The following is a 23,521-nucleotide window of genomic DNA, read 5'->3' as shown; positions in this document are numbered from 1 at the left end:
AGGCCAAATTAACGGGTTAAAACAAGCTCTGAGGTGGAGCGATATGTAAAGTTAAAAGTCTGAGCGCTGATGTATTGTATAACATCACTCATAGAATTTATCTCGTTCAGTCGAAATTGCTTGTATAATTCTTTCAACACTGCTGAAGTAATCCAAACCACACCAGATTTCACAGAATATGAATACAGGTTTGTTGGACGAAGATCACTGGCTTGGCTTGTTTGCCGTTGTATGAAAGAACGGCGTGATTTTGATTTTTTTGTGAACAGAAATTTGCAGTCATCATGTTCTTGAATGGACATTTCACTGCTACAAATATGTTCTGGACCGTGAAAAAAATCTTGGCATTCGACAAACGACTAAAAAGAGCATCAGCAACTGCAGCTCGCCTTTCCCACACGGGAGGGCATTTCAGTAAGTACATTGTAATAACACGTAAAAACAATCACTTATAAAATTGATAGAGTGAGGGTGCGAAAGACGAAGCGCGATTTAGCGGGGTAGCGCCGTCACTTACAAGGTCGACGTTTACGCTAATTACAAGTGCTCACAAATGGAGATTTTACCCTTTCTTTTTTCCCCTTTTAATTACGTTTCAGAGACTGAATTGCTAAATAATGATAATGAAACTACAGAGTAAGGGACAAATTGTCTAACCAGATTAAAAAAAAAAAAAACTTCATAGAGCACGGACGTGTTTTCTAAATGAAAAGCATCACATTAGTCGTAAAATAGCCTATTCGAATTTGGAAGGCCTTCTTACTTATAAGCTCAGATGTGGAATGCGCCAAATAATAGGTTATGTTTTGTGAAGTAACAGAAGCACTTCAGAGAACGTCTTTTTTCAACGTGGACAACTTGACACGGTGTCATATTTGAAGCGGGGGATAAATTCGGGGAAATTACTGATGTGTAAATATGTCATTTTAGACTGTTTAAATTCATTCGGGACTCTAAGAAATGCTCCACTGAGCACTCCTTTTTTTTTTTGTCACCGGCTTTTGAAATGTCAAGAAAAAGAAGCAGCATGTCTGGCTTAGTACTGACGACGAGGAGGAGGAGGCGAAGGAAACACACGCAAACTTGGTGCTGCTTTCCAAATAGCTCCAGGATGGTTTGGGATGTTGTGATACATTTGTGGCTGTGTTTGACAACATTTGGTGACCTCTAACTTCCTCTACTCAGTGATCTGAAGCAAAAGATTGGTTTGTGGCTGCTGGCTAACGACTACGCTCACATGCTTGGACACGAGCTAAAAAAAGAATATTGATGTTAAATGGGAAATTGTGTGGCGTCTGTATATACATGCCCGCTTTTTGGATTCGTTTCCTCTGTTAAAATTTAAGATCAGGAAATATAAATATAAAATAGATAATGCCAAATAAGCATAAAATCCAGTTTTTAAATGTAGAAATGTAAATGTAACACGTGTTCCACAACATTAAAAGTATTATCATATGCATACAGCAGGTAAAAGACACACAAATAACATTTTCCCTTCCGTTACCGTTTGTTGAGCTCACAACCAGCTTTGCCTAAACAAAGCCTGCTCGTTCCAGATAATGCAACGCCCTGAAACCAAACCAAACACATGAAAGTCAGCCGCAGGTCGGGTGGCTTATTCTTCACACAGCATGATTCCGTTGTTCGATGACGCTACTTTGTTACAAACTATTTAAATGATGGATTTGACGTTCTTTTAAAGTCAGGTTCAATTTGGCTTTTGATTTTGCAGTGGAACCCTTCCATCCATTTCATTTCCTAATTAGGGTCGGCCCGTCAGCTGGAGCCAAGTCCCAAGCAATCACGGGGCACACTAGGCCTGCACGATATGCGGTTTGAACATCGCGATTGCGATGTCACATCGTAGGACGTGCGATGTTTCTTTTTTTTCTTAGAACACGGAAACTTTTTGGTTTGTTTCATAAAAGCAGCACTCTACATTATGCTCGACATTGTTGAGACTGCACAGACCATCTCGCTCACACCCCCCTGCTAATGAGTCAACGAAAGCGAAAAGCGAAAGCAACTCAACGCCGTCACGAAAGAAAGGTTGAAAAAAAATAATCCGCACGCTCGACAAAAAGGTATAAAATGCCGTGGCGCACGTATTTCTATCAAGTGGCCTTGACAGAGCCGTATAATAAACAAAGCAAAGTCTTCCCAAACAGAGCTGGTGAATTTTTTTCTAGTTTCAATATCGCAATGTACATCGCAGCCTCCCCAAAAATCGCAATGTCATTTTTTTCCCAATATTGTGCAGCCCTAGAGCACACATAGACAAATTTCAGGGAACCGACCAAGCATATTTGGAATAAGGGAGTAGAATATCTGAAGAAACCCACACACGTTGGGGGAAATCTGGATTTGAACCCAGAACCTCACAACTGCAATGTTGATATGCTTGTCATACACCATGAGTGGCATAACACTGGTCATTTATTCCACTAAAAAGTCTGTCACTCTCTCGACTTTAATGCGGGTGAGGTGTAATACGCTTCGTATTTGAAATGTAACTTTTATGAAAAAGTGTTTTTTAGATTCCTTATCTCGCTGGGCTGCTTCCCAATATCAGTTGAAACTATTTTCACACACACACACACGCACACAGACATGCATACCGAGTGATGTTGAACTGCTGGCTGAGGTTGCCATTTAAGATGCCAACCATAATTGCGTGCGGTTTTGCATCATGCTCAAGGACACCATCACTTCGTCTCAGAGAAATTCATCACAAATTCGCCACTGATTTATGCGGGGTTGCATGAAAAAAAAAGAAGTCCATTTTCTGATTCTCTTGCCTAAGTGCAAAAGGGTGCTATTTTGTTAGGGGGAAAAAAACTGCATCTGTTTTCTTTCTAAAAGGAAACGAGAAAAGCTAATTAGGAGCTGTAAGTGCTGCAGAAATAAATGTTTTTTATGAGTCCGAGTTTCCATCGGAAACCTTCACACCTTTGTGCCGTCCTCGTACTTGGGTCCCCTGACACTTCTAGTAGAGGTCTTCAACAATAATACACTTTTAAACTACCGTATTATTTTAATCACTTGTTGCAGACGCCGCAGAGCTGAAACCTTTTCAAAGAAGCAATCCCTTCCTTGTGCCAAGGACTTTTGAACAGTTTGTGATGTTTGCCTAGGATTATGTAAAAGTTTTCTGAAAGCATTCGCACTGAAACTGGTTGAAGGGCACGGAATGCAAGCAGACAGTGAAGAGCTCGTCAGAATTTTTTCCTACAGTTTCAGATAAAGCCGTCCATCCATTTTCTCATGCTTATCCTGTTGAAGGTCACGGCAAAGATGATTTGTGGCAAAAGGCAGACTGCACACAAAAATGGTCGCCATGCAGTCAACTGCAGGGCCATGATGGAATTTTCCCACGAATGTCATTTTTTTCATGATAGCTTATATTTGCTACATGCTTTTTTTTTGTGATGACGTGTATATATATATTTTAATGGCCATATCTGATACATCGCAAAATACATAAGCAGACAACACATACTTACAGAGCGCATCAGATTTGCTCGAATACCTCAAGTTTCCTTTCAGAAATCACAATCAATTTTTTTTATACCGCACCGACAACAAGGAGCAGTTAGCGAACATTTCTTCAAAAACAGGCCTCTAGTTGTTTCACTGTTTATGATCACTTCCGCCTGAAAATTACGGTCAAACTAAACATAAAACAAAACAACCACAAACTGTAACAGCCTTAGAAAAGTCTGCTAGCTTCATGCTAACTGTAAATGCAAATGCCAGAAAATATACACCAGAGTTGCTGTATTATTACCCTGAAAGCAACAAAAATTTGGCACCGAATGGTAGAAAATTATGACAAATATGTAGGAAAAGTCCTAAAAGTTATAGAAGAGCAACTAGTTGTGTTGAGTATTTGTACAATGTGACGCCATTCACCACAATAAAATGAGAGAGAATGAAGAGTAACTAGCATAAAAGCTAACAGTTAGCCTAGCTTCTTTTGTTTTCCTCTACGGTGTTTGTGCGACATGCGATCAAGAGCAAGAAGTACGCACGTGCGTTTTTCACATTACAAAAATCGGTTAAGATGACATTTTAAGTCGGTAGCCTATCTGCTGACAACACTTTATAGCTCCAGAGATCAGATCATCGCTTAATTTACATTCACACCATAATTTACATTCTCACAAGTCAAACACCACAGCAGGTGTTCTCCTGGTAGGGAGATTAAATATTCCCTTCAAACATCATTTCTTGCCCATTATTGCTAGCAAACGCGCCTAACGGCGGCAATTATAATGAAGCGCACCAGTTTTCTTTTGTAAATTGAGCAGAGTGGTCTCATCACAAACTTTTTTTTAAGCCTTATATAAAAGCTGGCCACCTTGTTGTGTCTTTCGGCTAACAACCTGTTAGCATAGTGCTCGCCGGAACAAGCTGCTCATTTCTATTTGGCCATCTCCTGCTGCGTCGCAGGTTTAGTCTAGAACACTGTACATTGAGGAAGCTCGTCGGCTTCTTTGGATTCACCAACAGGCAGGAAGGACACATGTAGGAATGAACACGCTGAGCATTATTTGTACGCACTGTCGGTGACTATTAACTCATTCGCTGCCATTGACGGATATAGAAGACAAAAAGTACATTTATTTGACCTGGGCTGGTTATGAATGAGTTTCATAAATGACCCCTTTTCGCTTTTTCTTAATAAGTCAGCATTCTATCAATTAGAAGTTGAAAGGATGAGGTGCTGCATACTGCAAGTAGTCATTCCATTCCATACGCATGCACGAATGGACACACACACACAAAAAAAAAAAATACTCTGCAAATTTTAAGGTCTGCTGCAACAAGCCTCCTACACAAAGTTAACAGCTTTGAAAGTAGCTATAGTGCGTCGTTAAGGTCACTGAAAATCCTCCTGTGATGAGTAATGGACAAGTGTTGTACAGCGAAATGCATTTTTCAAACACTTAACAACATTTGAGTCAAAGCTCAGGCGCTAAAATCAGCCGCACCCGTACACGCAAATACAAAAGAGTGCCTGTTTATTATTCAGCGTTAAAATGTTTGGTCTATTTGGAGCAGCTTCCGGAGGCCTCTGACATGTGGGTAAACATATTCAAGTGAAGTTATTGCATGACTGCGGTTGACTGGCGAGTGGTCCGCAGTGTACCCTGCCTATCGCGCGAGGATGCTGACAGTGCAAGAGCCGTGAAATAATTCCTTTGACGTGGAAGAGGAGTCTTGAGCTGAAGCCCCACCAAACACGTTTGGAAAGTGATACAACGCATATCGCGAGCAAGGCCCGCTCTCAGGTGCAAAATCAATGACCCTGTAAATGTTCTACTGGATGTATGGACACAAAAAAAAAAAAAGTCACACAGACACGCTCCAAAATTTTGTACACGTCTTTCAAGGAGTTATACAAAGGTTGGGAACAAGAACTGGTTACTAATTAGAACCGGTTCTTTCACTGCGATACTGCACTGAACATGCATTGCGTTCCAACACACAGAAAGTCAATGGGCACTTTACACTTACGCTTGTCTGCCACCTTGTGCAACACAAAGAATTATCGCATCACTTGGTAGAGCTTGCAACACCTCTAAAAGGACTTTTACGGCTTCAGTTCCAAGTGATATACTCTGACTGATGTGTCAGGATCTCACACGCTTAACTGACACGAGCATTTTCGGCATCTCAATCATAAAGAAAACAGCATGTTACTGTCAACTTGCATCGCGTGTTGGTGATTTTTAATTTTTTTTTTTAAAATGTTGCCACGTCAGCTCACCGCTCTTATCGTATGTGGTGAAATCAATACGAAGAAGGAGAAGAATAGCGTTATGTCATTGCACCTCAGGGTGCAACAAAATGGAACAGACGCAACCCGTCCAGGAAACAGAAAAGCAATGACCAACAGGGGGATACAGCATGGGGGTCCCCTTTTTACAGCGCCTGTTTCTTTGCAGATGAAAAGAAAAACATAAGGGAGGCGGAGGGAAAAGAACAATCCCAGACTGAACTCCTGTGACTCGAGCAAGCAGGCATTCAGACAAGCACATGTGAAGGTGGGCTGGGGAGAGTCGTGGGGGGGGGGGCAGCAGCAGTCCTGCAGGGGGCTGACTTCGCAACCATCAGGGTGCCACCACATCGCATCTGCAGGTGACCAACACAGCACGCCACATACATGACGATACATCCTCTGTGTGTGTACTCCCCTAAACCAGATATTTAGTGTCGTACCAAGAGTGACCTGTGAGAGGCAGCATGCATAACCAGGAAACCCAGACAAGAATATCTAAAGAAGAAAAACTGCTAAGTCCGTAAAAGAGCTTCAGCTTGCTTCTCTTTTGCCTCACAATCACAAAATCTGTGACTTAACCGAAATCGGTGTAGTCCACACACAAGGAGTTGTGATGGGAAATATTGAACAGGTTGAACATTGAACAGATTCGAGATCTTTGACCGCAAGGGAAGAAAAATACTCGAATGTGGCCCGATTGTCAGAATGTGCTTTAGCAAAACGCCAAAGCAAAGCGAGAATGAAGTGATGACACCTTAGAATATCAACATGATGGCATTTAATCTGCACCCCAAGGGTTGTGAGGCAATGCTTTATGCTCAAGTGTTCCTCGTTAAACTGTAATTTAAACATATATTGACTCTGCTCCCTCTGACGGTCTTAAATGAAGTTAAATCAAACCAGTGATTACATGGCACCCCTGGCCCCTACAATCGCTGTTACTTCTTCACAACAAAGTGGCATCCCACGACAGAACTGTCTTCATCACGAGCAAGTATGATTTCAAACACGCAAAAAAAAAACAACTAAACATTCTTTTGCAGCTTCCTGGTAAAGCAGAATTTTCACCGAGGTATGATGTTTTAAGATCCATGCTGCGTTCGTCTAAGTCAGGGGTGGGCACACTTTTGGATTGGCGGGCCACAATGGGTTCTAAAATTTGACAGAGGGGCCAGACCAGGAGCAGATGGATGGAGTGTTTTGATAACCTCACTCATGGGAGAAATAAAATACATTTAATTTTAAATAAAGTGAACAAAAGCATTACAACAATATATATGTCTTTGAAAAACCACAGTATTTAGAAAATAAAACATTAAGTTTATTCATTTAATTTTTTTCAAGTTTGGCGGGCCGGATTAAAACGTTTAACGGGCCGCATGTGACCCCCATAGTTTGCCCACACCTGGTCAAAGTAAATAAAGTCCTTTATTGAGTTCACATTCGTTCGGGGAGTTAATCGTTACGCTTGGAAACACCCCAAAAGGAACACTAATGTCATCTCCTAATAACAAATTGACATTAAGGGTCGTCTTTCCGTCCGTGGACTCTAATGAACCCCGAAGGGAAATTAGCAGCTTGCCAGAAAACAGGGAACAGGAACAAAAAAAAAAAATGATATGAACATGAATAAAAAATGAAGCGAAATTGATGGCTCTTAAGTAAGAGTACAAGCAAGTACAGCGTTTGTGGCATTGTACTTACTAAGTACTTTGACGATAAGTGGGTCGACATTGCCACTTTTACTTGAGATTGAATATGGTTGTTACCTGGAAGAGCCCACGGAAGGAAGGGCCGGAACATAAAGTGACGACTCGGTGGGGGGAAAAAGACAGATTGACATTTCTGGTACTAAATCACGAGTCGCTGATGCTTTAGTGGTTCGTCCGCCTGGCCCGCGTTCAAGAGACTTGGATTCAGTTCCCACTTAGTCACGGTGTTAATATGAGTGTGAATGGTTGTCTGTCTGGATATGTTCCCTGTGATTGACTGGCGAAAAGTCCAGTCACGCCCCGACAGCTGGGATCGGTCCCAGCTCCTCGTGACCCTAATAAGGACGAGCAGTATAAAACCAATGGGTGGATGATACTAAATCAAACTAATTACTGTCATTTGTGCTTCTATCAAAGTCTTTCTCTTATTGCTGGAAAAAAACAAAACAAAACAATAATTGGACCCACATTGACCAGCTGCTATCTGCGGAAGGGGGGGGGGTTAATGACTAATGCCTAGTTGATGCCACAAGATGGCGCCAAAGGACAAATGAAACTCCTCATCTTACTTCAAAACAGTTCCTTGGCACCAAGACGCTACTAAATGACTTTAGTCTGAGCACACAAAAAAAAAACAGGCAAAGTAATTGAGCGACTGCCGAAGCGTGAACATGTGTGAGCTCACTGTGTTTTGTAAGCCAAATAGCACAACTGCCGAAAGGCCAATTCCCTTCCCGCATTGCACGTCTGCACACGGCCCGCGGATACGCGCACGGTGCCATTCACATTACATTCCGGGATTCACATTGGCACGCGCCACAAACATGAACAGAAATAATACAAATGGACCAGCAAAGGCGAAAAGAAACAAATTCTATCCAGAAGAGCAAGAGCCCCCGGGTTCAAATCCCAAACTTGAAATGTCAATTGTGAGGCACACTGCGCCCAGACATGCAAATGAGGTTTTAAATCAAACATTTCTTCAGTAACCCTCGATCATTTTTGACTCGGTTGGCAAAATATGGTACGGTGAGTTCCTCCATATGACCGTCCCTCGTCAAGATTCCCTCGAAGTCACTCAACCACTCAACTTTGATTCCTGAGGGCCATCATCAGAGGAATCCTGCGCAGACAAACTGCAACACTCACTCTTCCCTCACGTTAACCCCCCCCCCCCCCCACCTCTTCTTCTCATAATAGCCCACTCACCATTCTCCAGTCAGTCATCACATTGTGAAATGGAGCTCTCTAACTGGACATCGGAGCCGTTTCATTGATGGACATCCAGGCAAGCATGCAACCACCGCAGATTTGAATGATTATCAGCAATAAGAACGCTTCTCCTTTTTGTCTTTCTTTCCTGCTCTTATGGGTGGACCGCTTTGGAAAAACATGTGGGCGAAAGTGACAATCGTGCTTCATCATCAGCGGGAAAATTACTTTTCTTTATGTAATCTAAACCGCCTTCAGGCTGCAATGGCACACATTGGAAGAAATTGGGGAAGACCCCAAGAAAATGCACAGAGGAAAGAAACAATCGTACACAGTCATGTGCCTTGGAGGGATAAAATTGCGTGCAGGGGCCTCGTATTAATCAACATGCAAATTGCACAGTCAATTAAGAAAACAGCACACCACATTTGAAGCACAGCGAATATCAAAATCCTCAAAGTGGTACTTTCAAAATTGCCCTGGCAGATTGCGCAATGACAAGAGTGCCGTTACTGCGTTTCACAGTGAGTGTAGTGAGTTAGGAGGGGGATAAGAGAAAAAAAAAAAGAGGAAAAAAAAACTTACCCGGCTCTGAGGCATCGAGGAGATTATTGCATTCCTTGAATGTGAGTGTGGTCCATTCACCTCACAGCATCTTCCACGCCGACACCCATCCACTGTGGCGACCGAGGGGCTGGCGGACGCGCCCACGTGAGCGCGCGTCCTGGCCGCGCTGAGACGCGTGGCCGTGCGCAGGAGGAGGAGGAAGAGGAGGAGGAGGTGTGAAGACGAATACTGGTGCCTTATCAGCCCTCCAGTCGGCGGCGCTAATAAGAGTGAGAGAGAGAGAGAGAGAGAGAGAGAGATAAGCGCTTTTGTGGCAGCTCGGTATGAAACGGCAAATTGAATAAGTGACTCTTTAAGTAATGATGGAGAAGAAAAAAAAAGTCGTACAGTGCGTGCGCTTCTCTATGACCTCTTCGATCATTAAAAAAAAAAATCTGTGCAGCATCATGTCAGATGAAGAAAACAAAAAAAGATTTCATGCAACAGCATCAAAAATTGTTTTTTATCTTAAATATTTCCAATCAACCCCCAGAAAACTCGATGCTTTCTGATTGAATGACTTATGGGGTCCCTCAAGGATCAGTTCTTAGACATCTTGAATTCAACCTGCTCTTAAAATCCTACATTTGGGTAAACTTTAATGTTGACTATCTGATTTTGGCAACAAAAAAACAAACAAACAAAAAAAAACAAAAAAAAAACATTGCTTTTATTAAACACCTGGAGAGTTGCTATCTGAAAAAAAAAAAAGACCACGTCATGTGCTGTCAGCATATCATATAAAAAAACATAACAGCCTCTAAAATCAACAATGCCCATCACGGTCGACAAAAGGTTTTCTTGTCGAGGATGGTGCGCCCTGCAAAGTCCACATTTTCAACACCTTCATGTCAAAGAGAGCACAGCTGACTGAACCACAGTTGAGGAAGATGCAGCGTACTCGAGCGCCTCATTCGAAAGGTGAAGGAGCGCAAGATTTTCTCCAGAGGACTCAGTCACTCACAGGAAGCATCAATACGCTCCATCAGTAACTTGTCGATTGTGAAAATTGGCCATTAGTTAAAGCATGGGCAAGTGATTGTCGGTTTAAAAAAAATAAATAAATACAAATAAAACGGCGTCAGTAGCGGCAGAGCTTCTATGAAACCGAAAAAAAAAAGAAAAAGTATTGCCTTTTCATCTGTTATCATTATTAAATGTTCATCACATCTGTGCTGCGTGCTTTAATTGATTTATATTCCTGCGATAATGAAAGAATGGATGGATATTGTGATGTTTCTGAAGTCAAGGCAAATTAGAGACGAGTTATCAGATAAACTCTCTCAATCAACAAATGTTGTGTTAAATTAATTTAATTGCCTCAAATAAGTAAAAAAAAAAAAAAAGATGCATTTTTCTGTTTCCCTCGAGCTTCACTTTTGCACCACTGTCCTCATTACTTGCTACGAGTCTCCCAGTCCCGCTGTTATGAACGTTTTAAGGCCGGAGCAATCAGAATAGCGTTTCGTACTCTTGGACCTGCGCAGACACTCCAAGATTGTGATCCTCTTCTCATGACACAATAATAGTGCATCCTCATGAGCCAAACCAATAAGGTCTATATTTCCTTATGGATATCTGAGCTGAACAGGGGCAATTAAAAAAAAAAAAAAAAAGTACAAAATGTCTTATCATGTGACTAGTCAAAGCTATCGTGATCTCATTTTTTTACAAAAGCATTACAACAAAATATATGCATTTGAAAAAAATATATACATTTTTTATTTAGAAAATAAAACATTATTCATTTAATTTTTGTCAAGTTTGGCGGGCCGGATTAAAACGTTAAATGGGCCGCAAGTGGCCCCCGGGCCGTAGTTTGCCCACGCCTGGTGGAACCCTACAGACCACAATGACATGCCATACTGAAGATATTCCCGTTTCCCGACCTTGACCGTGCGTTCACCGCCACCCGTGGCCAACAGTGTATTATACGGGGACGCCAATAAAGCCCTGAAAAGGCTTTGATACACCCAAATCTCTTCTACCAGGTTCTTCAAGTGCACTAAGCCCTGGCAGCACATCACACCCTCCCTCATCCAACTTCAATGGCTTCCCCTCAACAGAAGCATGGCCAAAATTTTTTCCGTGGGGGTGGCTTGGGTGACAATATCTCATTGAGGTGTGGCCATACACCTGGGCAGGCTCGTAACCACCTCTGGAAGCGAGAAGTCAGATTATCAAACCAAATAAAATGCACACATGTTGCATTGCATTAGTACTGATTTTTAAAGAGTCAAGAATTCTTTACTCAAGACAATTTATTTTACGGTTTGCATTCAGATCGATTGTGGCAGAGTATCAAGGGATCGAAGAATAGTGTGTCCATGTGGAAATTTAAGAAAAGTCGTATCTATCAATCTATTGTATGTGTTCCACCTTTCATTACGAGTATATTCAAGTCAGAAAATTTTCTCATCCCCTTCCTTCGACTATTGCTTGCTTTCCTTTTCTGGTCTTATTGGGGGGAAAAAAAATACTACAAAACAAACTCGTGTGATTTATCTGAGTGGAGTGATGGATTATTACTTCCCCCGTTATTGCCCAATTCCCCTTCCCCTGGTTTATACTCTTTCACTTGAACTACAATGCGGAACACAAGTTTGAAGTATGTTGGCCCTGAAGGGTAAAAAGGCGGAATGAGAGACCACTGGTTTGACAAAAAGTTTGCCAAGTTGCCAACCCAAACTGTGCCACAGAGTCGTACTCCTTTGAATGAGAGTTTAGTATCAGTGTACATTCTCCTTTTTTTTTTTTTTTTTTTAAATGAACATCTTCTTCATCTTAATAATTTAATATTAACACATTTTATGCACAGTTAAATAACAAGAAGAAAAAGAAACAGTGAATTCAGGGGAATTGAGTTCTCACATGATGGCGGGCTTAATTATTTTGCACAAGCACCAAGCGCATTGGCGATAAAGGTAAAAAGAAACTATTCGGATAAACCCTCGCTGCATATGACTACTTCTTCACTTGTTGCTCGTCGCCTAGCTCCTTTCAATGCAAATTAACGCCACGACCGCCCCGGAGTGGCTTATTATTGATTTTCTCTCATCGATTTAAAGTTTTATTCTCTCGTACATGCAGTATGACTTGAAAGGGGGGAGTACAACATCACGCCGGCATTATTGTTTGGCCTTGAGTTGTGTTGCACTTCAATAAGCCTTCCCGGTGCAAACAAAACAGAACATTTTGCTTGTTCCTTTGAAAACGAATTCAGTGAGAGGTTCACACGGCTTATGTAAGAAACATCTAAAAGACTTTGGATCTGAAAGACCAAATTTACAAATGTATGTCTTGACAAATGGTGACGGTACGAACACACAAAAAAAATACTCTTTGAGAAAATGTTCAGGCATTGAAGAATGCTGACTTTTTTCTTTTTTTTTTAATGCTCACGCGGTCCTGCTGGCCAAGTAAGAATTAGACTTTTGAACGTCACGAGCCACCACTGGCATCTGAGTATTTGTTACCTTACAAAATAAAAAAATAAATAAATCTAAAAACAAGCATGCAAGGTTGACTGAAGTGAAATGAATTGTTTGTACCAGCTGAAATCCCAACAAGGAGAAATTCTACAGAAAATGGATGGATAACAAATCTTCCTTTTTAAAATTTTTCAAAGCGGCCACATTCACACTTCCATCAAGAGAGAATGTAAAAAAAAAAAAATCCCCGTTGATAAAATGGTGTTATATGAAACAACAGTGTGAATAAAGAATTACATAATGGCTGTTATTATATTATCATGATATTGAATGCATCCTAATTAGGATGTGGGAAACGGTGATTAGAAAACGACTTGGCTCAATATCTTAAGTCGGAGGTGTTGTGATACATTTGCCATCAATCCTTTAGCTGCGCTCACTGTGAGGGAGGCACACAGCGACCATCTGGAAACACTGAAATATTCTCTGTGGGTTTGTGCTTTTTAGTCTTTTGTTTTTCCCTTTTCCTTTCTTTACAACTCCAGAACATAGTTGATATTTTTATAGCTACAGTCGATTCAACAGGTCATCCTTATTGGCAGTGTGTTTCTAGAGCAATTCCCAATAGCGCATACAGAGATACTCATTGATGTGAAACTAAACAGGGCAGTTGGTGTCAAACATGCTGGGAAATAAATATAGACTGCAGGTCTAAAAATAGCGACTGAAGGAAGAACATAGGCAAAGTGTACAAAAACAGAAAGCGCAATTTATTTTGGGGAGGATGATCAGTTAGAGGATTGCTTTCGTTTGCTTGCTTTGAGTGCCAATTTACATATTTTGCCAATTTATTAATGACATTTTAAAAGCGGAAAAAAAGTTAGGTTAAGTTAGGTAGAAGTACAGGTACACAACTACTGTACTAAAACAAAAGAAAAAAAAAAGAAATCTGGTATGCTTGGATCTGCTGCTTTACTATAATGTACATGCAAAATTAACTTAGGTTCAAAAGTAAAAATTAATCTTAATTGTCTATGATACTCAGTGCTTGTTGTCTTGATTTGGCAAAATGCGTCTTTTTCAGCAGAAATTTAAAAAAAATTATTTTGACAAGGAAGTGCAAAGTACAGATATCATTTTTTTTAACGTAGGAAGCTGAAAGTTGAAAAAATTAATTAAAAAATTAAAATATGGATACCAGGAAAATGTATTTGTATTTAATTCATCCCTCCCATTGCCCTTCAATAGGGAGGCAACTACAGAAGACTTCAGGGGCAGTGCAGAATAATACATCATTTTTATTAATTTTTATAACCTTCCTTACTATCTGCAGTTATATTAAAAGTTCCAAATTTAATTCCTACTGTGGGGCAGGCAAAAGACCCCGAAAAAAGCCACCGGGAAGATCATCAGGATCAACATCCTCTTATTCCCAGCTCTTCCCTATTCAGTGTTTGAGTTGAACTTTCTCCAAATGTTCCCGTCGACGACTTTTTCCCCAAAGGCTCATTTCCATATAAGTGTTACAGACAAGTGCCCTTTGTGACTCCGACACTCCCAATTCAGCCAAGCATTGGACTGGCACTGACCTGCACCACCCCAGAAGTTCAGTTAATTAAAAACATTGATATTTATATACAACGCTGATATAGTCATAAAAATAAAAAAAAATAAAAAAAACACAGACATAAACATTCATTGACTGCAATTTTCAAATTAGTACTAACGTGATTTGTGGGGCCATTTTATTTTTCTCTTTAATGTTAATGAAGCACAATTAAAGGGAATATTTAAAAAAAAATCATCAACAATGACAGCTACAACATAAATCAGAGGCGGGGGAGTAACTGTTTTATATTCTCTGAGGAAAGTTCCCGTCTTCAAAAAAAAATACAGTGCTCGCTCACCACTTCATGTTTTGGGTTTTTCCAAAATGGCGTAACAGAGGTGTAAATAAATACAAACAAAAAATAAAACAAATTTAAATAAAAAAAAAAAAATAGTAATAATAATTAAAAAAAAAAGTCAACCTCCACATTTTTATTTTTCACCTTAACCGCAAAAAAACTAAGGATTACTGTATAGAGCGTAATGTTCTTCAAATCACTTTCCAACTTTTTCTTGAAGCTGCCTGCCCTTTTCCTAACGATTGCCTTTTTCCTTCATCGCATTAAGGAACAAACAAGTCAGGCCGAGCATAAACCAACATTTTTCTCCGTAATGCCCAACACAGAAAAACCTCAGGCTGCTAAAGACATTGATTATACCGAAATCAATAATATCCAGTAAGGGGATTTGTCGGTGTAATCCTTATGTATTGATGTTCATTTTGTCAGTAATTATGACTGGCTAAATCCGTTTGAAAATTATTTACTGCTTGTTTAAAAACAAAAAAACATTTAAATGGAATATCTTTGACAGCAGGGTCTCTCAAACAAAAGTCAGATCATTCCACAGATGCGAAAATGATTTTAAGCCATTTTGTCATTCCTAATGGAGTTGGAAACGCCGTGAGGATGCTGGGTGTGTGTGTGTGTGTGTGTGTGGGGGGTTGTGTGTGTGTGTGTGTGTGTGGCTCCATGGAAACAGAAGGGTTAGACAACCAGCCAGTGAATTTAAATATCATTTCAACTGTTTTATGCTCTTGTGTGCCTTAGCTCATTCAAAAGGACACCTTTCAAATCAGCCACGCACGGGAATTGGGATTCAATTAACGCTTTGCAGATTCACAGACGAGTCCGTTTGAATTCGGACTGTTCGGGGGCCGCTTGACAACAAATTCCCAGCTTGCCGTTTGTTGGCAAGCTGCCTGTCTCTGAGCAGGACAGTATTGCCGCCGTAAATGTGTCGTTCGAGCCGGAAATATCCTACGATTAGTATTTCCACGTATTATGGAAGGGCGCAGACATTTTTCCTCAACACAGATTCCTCAAAATGAGGAACTTGTTTATTTATCACCCTCATGATCTCTCAAGAGGAAATTCAATTTACTCTCTTCTGTATATATATATATTTTTTTTGCACAGCACACAGAGGCGCAGGCCGCCTAAGTGCAGGCAAGAATGAAAGTGATCGGGGCAGGCACCCGAGTGCAACCACAGGAAATAAAGTCGACTTTGAATATTATAAGGTAAGGCTTTACGGGAGTTATGCTCTCCATTTGAATTTCACGTCTTGTCAGCACATCTTATCGAGCACATTATGTTTGTTCACGCAATATGTAACAGAATGTGTTCAATGTAAGGAGACACTCGCTTGGAGAGCAGCTCAGAACAAATGAAAGCGACATTATGAAGAAGCTGGATTACGATTCTGATCATTTGACTCAGGTGTGATGCGGCAGAGGCAGGAACAGGATTGAACAGCTCAGGAATAGAGGATCAACGAGATGATTTTGTGTAACTGCTCAGGGTCTTCATGTGCAATAACTGAAGCGAGGTACTTCCACTTGACTTGGACATAGTTGCTGTAAATATATGAAACACGCCAAAATAGTTCAATTTTTTTCTTTGAATTTGCAAAGTACAGTTTTCTCGAAAGGTTAAAGGTTTAATTTACTCGTTTGAATGGCGAGACTGTCACGTAAAAACTATTTAACTAACAAATCTCTCTGAAGGTTCTCAACTCCTATTTTTCATACCAGGGTTGTACGGAGAAGAATAGAGTTTGTGAAGGGAGGCTGATGGCACATCATGCTTCTACGAATGGCAAAGTTGAGATTGAATGAAGCGCAATGTTCCCCCGATATGACCCCTACGAATAACGGCGAATATTACCGCGACTTACTAAGGAGTGGCCATATCCATGTATATCCGTCGGTCTGTAATGTACTGCCCTCCGGTGGCCAAGGTATGCACAGCAGAAGGAGCAGCACAATGTCCATTGAATTAAAGCAAAAACATTTGAAAATGTTTCATCATTTACATTGCAATTAATTATGTCACAACAGTACGCAGTTCTCTTGGGAAGTTAATATTCATAATATTTATTGATAATATGTTACCGACATTTAGTAAACAGCAACCGTATAAATGTTTTATTTATTTATTTTTAGAGCAATGTTTCATATTAAAAGGCATGGTACGATGTGTTTCTTGTTTTTGTTTTTTTTTGGTGGGGGTGGAATGGATTAATGGCATTTCTATTCATTTTAATGTGGAAAGATGATTTGGCACCCCCGATTTTTTTTCATTTGGCAAAATCTTTAATCTTCCAGACTCATCACGTCCACACCACAAAGTCACAAGCCACGACTGTGGAAGATGTAGAGGCTGCAGAGTGGCTCTTCGTAATGTTATTCAAAGAGTTGACATCTCTTTCATTAATCAAGCTTTGTACTGAAAGTGTCGGATCCAAAGTCGGAGTTGAGTGGATGCATGGGGAATCAGGAAAAAAAAAAATCTTGTCATTAAAAAAAAAAAAAAGTTGTTATGACACCCCTGCAGAGATGCCAGCCTTTAAAGTGTCACAACAAAGCTGCGGTGATGGCGATGACGTCGCGCACTCGTGTGCCAGCGAGCGTGTGCTCCGTTCAAATGTGATCAAATGACGTGTCATGTGACATTGAGTGACTGAATGTCTTGAGCACCTTCCGTCAGAGTACAGAATCATTAATCGCGTTCACAAGGTTTCCCTTGGCGCATGAAAGATGCAACGGTACACGGGTTTGTGGATGAAGAATGTTCCAGTATAAATGAACCGTAAAAAAAAAAAAAAAATCCACTTATTTATACTTCTTACAAAACTGCTGACCAGGACCAACACAAATCCTTTGAATCAAATGTTCCATCTTTGGCGTGGCAACGGTAGCGCAAGGTAGACGGCAATGTGAAGATACGCAGCTCGGGCATTCATCTGCGATTAGTCATTTATGAGAGACAGATGGACGCTGCCGCATGTTTAATGTCACGGATGTCGGTTCAGGTCAATCATTTCAATAAAAACGGTCGCGCTTCAGTCCGGTGACATTTTTATAACCGCACTGACATTCAGATACTTGCCGTTTAAACTCAACACGTCAAGCGAGCAAAGACGCAACACCTAAAAGTATTTGTAAATGAAAGCTAATGACATTCAGAAGCACAAAAGTGGAATTACCAAAATTACAACAAAAAAAATCAGTGGACATTGACAACATTTAAACATTACAGAAAACTTTAAAAACAAAGCAAAAAATTATAGTAGGTTTAAAAAAAAAAAAAAGACCGTAAGTTTTCAAAGCATTTACACTCTGGGCTGACTTCACTTCTGTTTTTAAATTATTCCATGTGTGCAGCACAACAGCAAAATGCCGCTTCACCATGTTTGCTTTGAATTTTGATAGCCACTCAAGCCAGCAGCATAAATAAAGTAACAGAATTTTTAAAAAATGAAAGTACAAGAAAAACATGTAAAAAAATGGCCCTCAATTTTATCAATATTTTTCCATGCTCTGATTGGCGGTTATCGCTATGTTTGTTACAGACAACTTTGACTTGCAAAATATATCACCAATGATTAATGATCAGCATCTCTGATGATGACGCTGACTTTTTCCATCTATTTAATGCATGTGTCATGTTATTGGATACATTTTGATCTTGAACTGCTCCAGGTATTGTGTGTGGCACTTTGTGCTGTTACTGCTCATTGTGTTTTGGAACGCGACGATGATTTCTATTAACGCAACATGATAGTGGTGATATTAAGAAGTAGATGTGGTCAGATAAATCCTTACTGATTTACACTCAAGGTTAAACAAGATGAGCGATCTCGGTCGTTGAAGTCAGCAACCTTGTAGAAAAGTTCGCACGGATGGAAAATATCAAGTATGACCGTATCTGTAGAGCTGCTATGAGGCAGCTGGGATTAAATTATTTTTAGAAGAGAGAGTTCATAGTCCATACAGTTTAAGGAGGGAGGAGCGGTACGCCAGCCTCCTCATAATCAACTGATGAATTGCCCTTCAGATGCAGCTGCCCACGTTGCATATTTTTACTTCCTTCATATACTGTATGGAACATGCATAGTCCTAATTTCCCTTTTGGGATTAATCAAGTATCTGAAATGTAATCACAACATGCATTAGCTGATTAAGATATGGTGCTTTCTGGCTCCATTTCAACTTTCATACAAGCTTTGCATGTAATTGTGGGACCGAGAAGATGCACGAGCTGGCTCGCAGTCCTCGGAACTAAACAGTTGAAAGCCTTTCAAACGATAAATTGTGTAAAAAATTATAACGAATCGTAAAATGAAAGAAGTGAAAAAATATTACTTCGGTGACGGTGACTTTGCCAGATTTGGCTTTGAAGTGGAATCTGAATGTTGGCAAGTAGAAACAACTTTAAGAAAAGTTAAGGGCTGATATTGAGCTTGTCAACCACACTCATGCTCTTTGAAAGACAGTCTTTATATCTCAGAGCACAAGTCAGAAGTCCATACAGGCTTCTTGTTTTTTTTTTTCCCCCTTCAGGATATTGTCTCAAAGTTTACTTTCTGCTACATTCCTTCTTGCATGTGCAGTATCGTGCACCTCGGGGTGTTTTTGAAGCTGCCTTGTCATTTGCGAATACAGTAAGAGCCTTTCTGAAACTTTGTGTAGGCAGTTTTTTATTGGTTTGATGCTCCAAAATAAAATACTGATCTGAAAACTGGCGCATGGTTTCTCTGCTGATGGATTTTGACATTTTAGTAAAATTCTTTGACATGAGCTGACATTTGTAAATGTAGAGAATCCTAAATATATATATATATATATATATATATATATTTTAGCGCATTTTTCGGACTATAAGGCGCAGTCCGTACTGGGTTATAAATCGCATTACGGCACATTAAAGGAAACAAAGCATTACAGCAAATAAATATTTGTTTCCCCATTTCCATCTGACATCCATACATAAGACACACCACACTATAAGGCGCAGTGTCGATTTCGGGGGAAATTCAAAGATTTTAAGCGCGCCTTATAGTCCGAAAAATATTAGGTTGAAGCGTCGCGGTATACAGTGGTGAGCAAATCCGTGTCATGTATGACGTTCTGGGTTTTTAACTATAACAAAAACACCTTTTTGCCAGGTGTTACTCTGGCATCCTCACATTCGCAATACATACGTTCAGTTCACTGAAGACTAAATTGTATGTTCGTGAGAATGTGAGTTGGAACCTTTTTTTTCTGTATTTGCTCTGCGATTGGCTGACGGCCAGTCCAGGGCGTACCTTTTGCCCAAAGTCAATTGGCTCCATCTCATCTGTGACCCAAATGAGGACAAGCACTATAAAAAGTGGATGGATGGAGTCTTTGCCAGCATAAGAGGGCTTTATCATCTCCGAGGCTAGAGTTTGCTCCCCGACTGTGAAGTTACTGAATCCGAGTGCCACTGGTTGCAGAATCTCATCTCGGCATCGTTCGGGATTGAGATAGCCTCGTTTTTCAAGTACCTGATTGTCAGCACCTGGGGGAAACCTGAAGCTGGAAACAGTAAAACACAACAGAAACAGCTGCATAAAGTGGATCGGCAGGCAAGACTCGCGGCAATGCCCCACAGTCCTCGGTTTTGCCGCTCATCCCTAACAAAAGGGGGAGAGTTCTGAACATGAGTCATTGTGAAGGTGTACCTAAAGTTCAGTGACTTTCCCGACTTCTCCGCAAAAGAAAAAGTGATCACAACTTCTGTCGTCCATCTCAGTAGGCCGACTTTAATGTCTCATAACGCACGTAAAAAGTATAAAAATCTATGCAGCAGTGTCTTGCTTCCAGACATCATCACAGTCTAACTTTGCAGTTGCCGTCAGCACTTCTCAGTTAAATTGACCACCACGGGAAAATTAATTAAGAAGAATTTCATTTACAGCCTCTATAACCATCGATAAACTTCTTTTATTCAAGGATGTAAACAACCGCTCGCACAGATAGACTTATAAAAGTTATCCTGAGAAGTAATGAGAGATTCTGAAGATTGCATTTGTCACGTTTTCCACATACAGTCGATAACCAGGGTCTCCCCCGCGCACCAGAGAATTGTGATCACATATTTCGCTCCATTTGGTTAATTACGTCGGCCCCACCGAGAAGAAACATCTGGGTTGCTCATAAATTGAAGTGCCGTGAACCAAGCTACAGTATATTTTCCATGACAGGTGCTCTCTTGTAAACAAGAAAGGACCAGAAGGGGAAGTCGGGCATTGTCCTTGTAAGAAAAGAAGGCTGTCATTGGAACAAGCTTGCGGCGGCGGATGAATGAAACAAATATGGAAAACAGTAAATTAATCAAGAGACGAAATGTCTCAGCTCTTATCGAGATAATAATGTGTGGGAAAATGCACGACGAGCTTGTGCTCTTTTTCATGGATGCATAGAATGAAAATCCTAAATGAATTGCGAAGACCTTGGTTGGAGACAAAGCTGAGAATGACTTTGTGCTCTTCCCATTCGGTTCTCATTGACCTAAGTGCCAATTGTCGGTAAAAGAGCGTGAATTGTCTCGTGCTAACCACTGTACCACTGTAAATGATAATGAGCCAGGAGACTAATTATTATTATACATTGTCGACTTCAGAAAAGAGCGCCAGCTGGGAATGACACAATGGAAGGAAGGAAGGAAGCTTGATGGCACAGGAGGGTCTGGCAGATGAGAAAATAGGGTGCACACAGACACGAGAGAAACGTTGACCCAAACTGATCCAGGAAGGAGGGCTTGGCATTGTGGCCTTAACATAAAATCCACCATTTTTTTTTTCCCGGCCAAAAATCGGATTTCCACTTTTAATTTACGTTACCCTTTTAAATTGATGAATTGACGGATCACTTATCATCCTTTTAAATAACTGAGGTAAACGCTAATAGTATCTGTAAAAGTAGTAATTGAATGTGTGTCTTATCTACGCGACCTTCCAGATGCACCACCAACGAAATCATTCTAGACGAAATATACGGTACAAAACCTGTTAGCGAACGAGGAACCCATTGGAAGGTAGGGTAGATTGTTTTTGGTTCGAAGCCAAGAGCTCGCGATGTGCAAGGACTGGGCTAGAGCATTTCGTCAATCTGAGGATTATCTCTGCTTTAGCTGCTTCCTGCAAAAAATCTCACAGAAGAAACAAACCTGTGCTCATTTCCGCTCGTTATACTTGCACAACAAAATGGAAAGCAATTACCACTAAAGCTACAAGACCCAAAACTTCTTGGATCATTCTTTTATATACACACACACACCAGGATAGTAAACATCTACTGTATGTGAGGATGGCGTTTATAGAGTTCAGCGGTGCATTTCAAACAGTTGGACCCATCTGAGCAACCTGGGCATCCACTGCTCACTGTGCACCAGGATACCGGACTTCCTCAGCAAGACTCCAGAATGTTAGGATGGGAAACAACGCCTCAAGCACTCTCATTCTGAACACAGGGAAACCTCAGGGATACGTCTTCAGTACACTCCTATACTCTCGTTTTAGAAATGGTCAAATTTGCTGATGACGCCGCCCTTGTAGGACTGATCAGGGACAACGAGGAGGAAGTCAACCTGCACCTGAATACAGTCATGACAAAGATGATTGCGGATTTCAGGAAATTCAACAGGACTGAGTTATTATGCGCATGTTTTGGCCCATTGCTCAGTCAAGCTTGGTGTTGACCACGCGCATCGACTGTGGTGATCGTCCTTATGTCCTTTTACCTGTCTCACATTACCCCGTCTACCGTTTTCTTTTTGACACACAGCCCCCTCTTGTGTTCTACCAACTGTGTCAAGTTTTTTCCTTTTTTTTCCCTCCATAGACCAACGGACTCCCCAGCAATCCTCATCGCATTTCAGCCTCCCTGCTCAACCTTTTGTTTTCCCAAGGGTCATGAGGGGAAGTTACTTCTGCTGTAATTTATTTCCACTCTTCCCGTCTTTCTTGAACCAACTTTTATTTTGCTCTAGCGGCCTCAGAGGAATTCAACTTCCCTTTGTTTATCCTCCTGTACTCATTAAAAGAAAAGCGAGAGAGTTATTCAGTTCCTGCCTGCCTGATGCTCACTTTCTGTTTGTAGGTTTCTCCGCCTCCAGCCATAAAACCCCACTCAAACTTACTTACGCTAAAACATACACGGTCATGACTCACAAAGCACCAAATAAAGAAGATCTATGAACTGCTGTCACAATACTATATTGTACGCATACATTGTCAGAAAGATTCCCACAAATATAATTTTGCGAGGAGATGTGGAGCATAAAGGCATAATGTAAATGTGCTAGAAGAAAGCCGCCACCTCACAGCGGATTATAAAAATAGTGTTGGTACTCCACGATGAGGATAATATACACCATTTTAGTGATACTAAGAACACATCAATTGAAAATAAATGGAAAAATTAGAAGAATATAAGTACATAATACAGTAAAATACAGATATTTTTTTTAATAAAAGAAGAGTTTCACAACTAAGTGACGCAGTAAACTGCAAATATTTTTTTTTTCAAAGGATAAAGACTAATGGTTGATATATTTTGTGTTGCTGCTATGTTTGTTCGAAAATTCTTTCATTATAGACCGAGAACTGTCGCGACATTAATGTTAATTTCAATGCTCAGGGTAATGTGACATGGAGTAATCATGTTATTTGGAGCCTATTAATTTAAAAAAATGTTGCAGGTTATGGTGCCCGATTATGTTTGGAAAAGGCTCATGGGTTAATCATATTGTGTTTGGATTTTGCTTCACAGCCAGATGGACTCCAGCAGATGGTAGAAGCTTTCGATGCATGTTGGAATGATGCAGCGTAGCGCACCAGAAGGATGAAGTGGT

The 23,521-nt window shown here is 40.6% G+C and overlaps 1 protein-coding gene across 1 annotated transcript in view; it reads right to left on the bottom strand.

Moving 5' to 3' along the window:
• Nucleotides 1–23,521, bottom strand: part of htr1fa (5-hydroxytryptamine (serotonin) receptor 1Fa) — a 55,136-nt gene that overhangs the window by 12,386 nt on the left and 19,229 nt on the right. Inside the window, exon 4 of the mRNA XM_088314418.1 lies at nt 9,298–9,539. The gene's annotated coding sequence lies outside the window, so the exon portion shown is untranslated. The remainder of the gene's footprint in view (nt 1–9,297; nt 9,540–23,521) is intronic.

Source organism: Idiotropiscis lumnitzeri, chromosome 14 (assembly GCF_059441095.1).
Source record: "Idiotropiscis lumnitzeri isolate Australia: NSW breed Sydney's pygmy pipehorse chromosome 14, RoL_Ilum_1.0, whole genome shotgun sequence".
NCBI lineage: Eukaryota > Metazoa > Chordata > Actinopteri > Syngnathiformes > Syngnathidae > Idiotropiscis > Idiotropiscis lumnitzeri.
The sequence above is the reverse complement of the archived record's forward strand: the minus strand, read 5'-3'. Positions and strand labels throughout refer to the sequence as shown.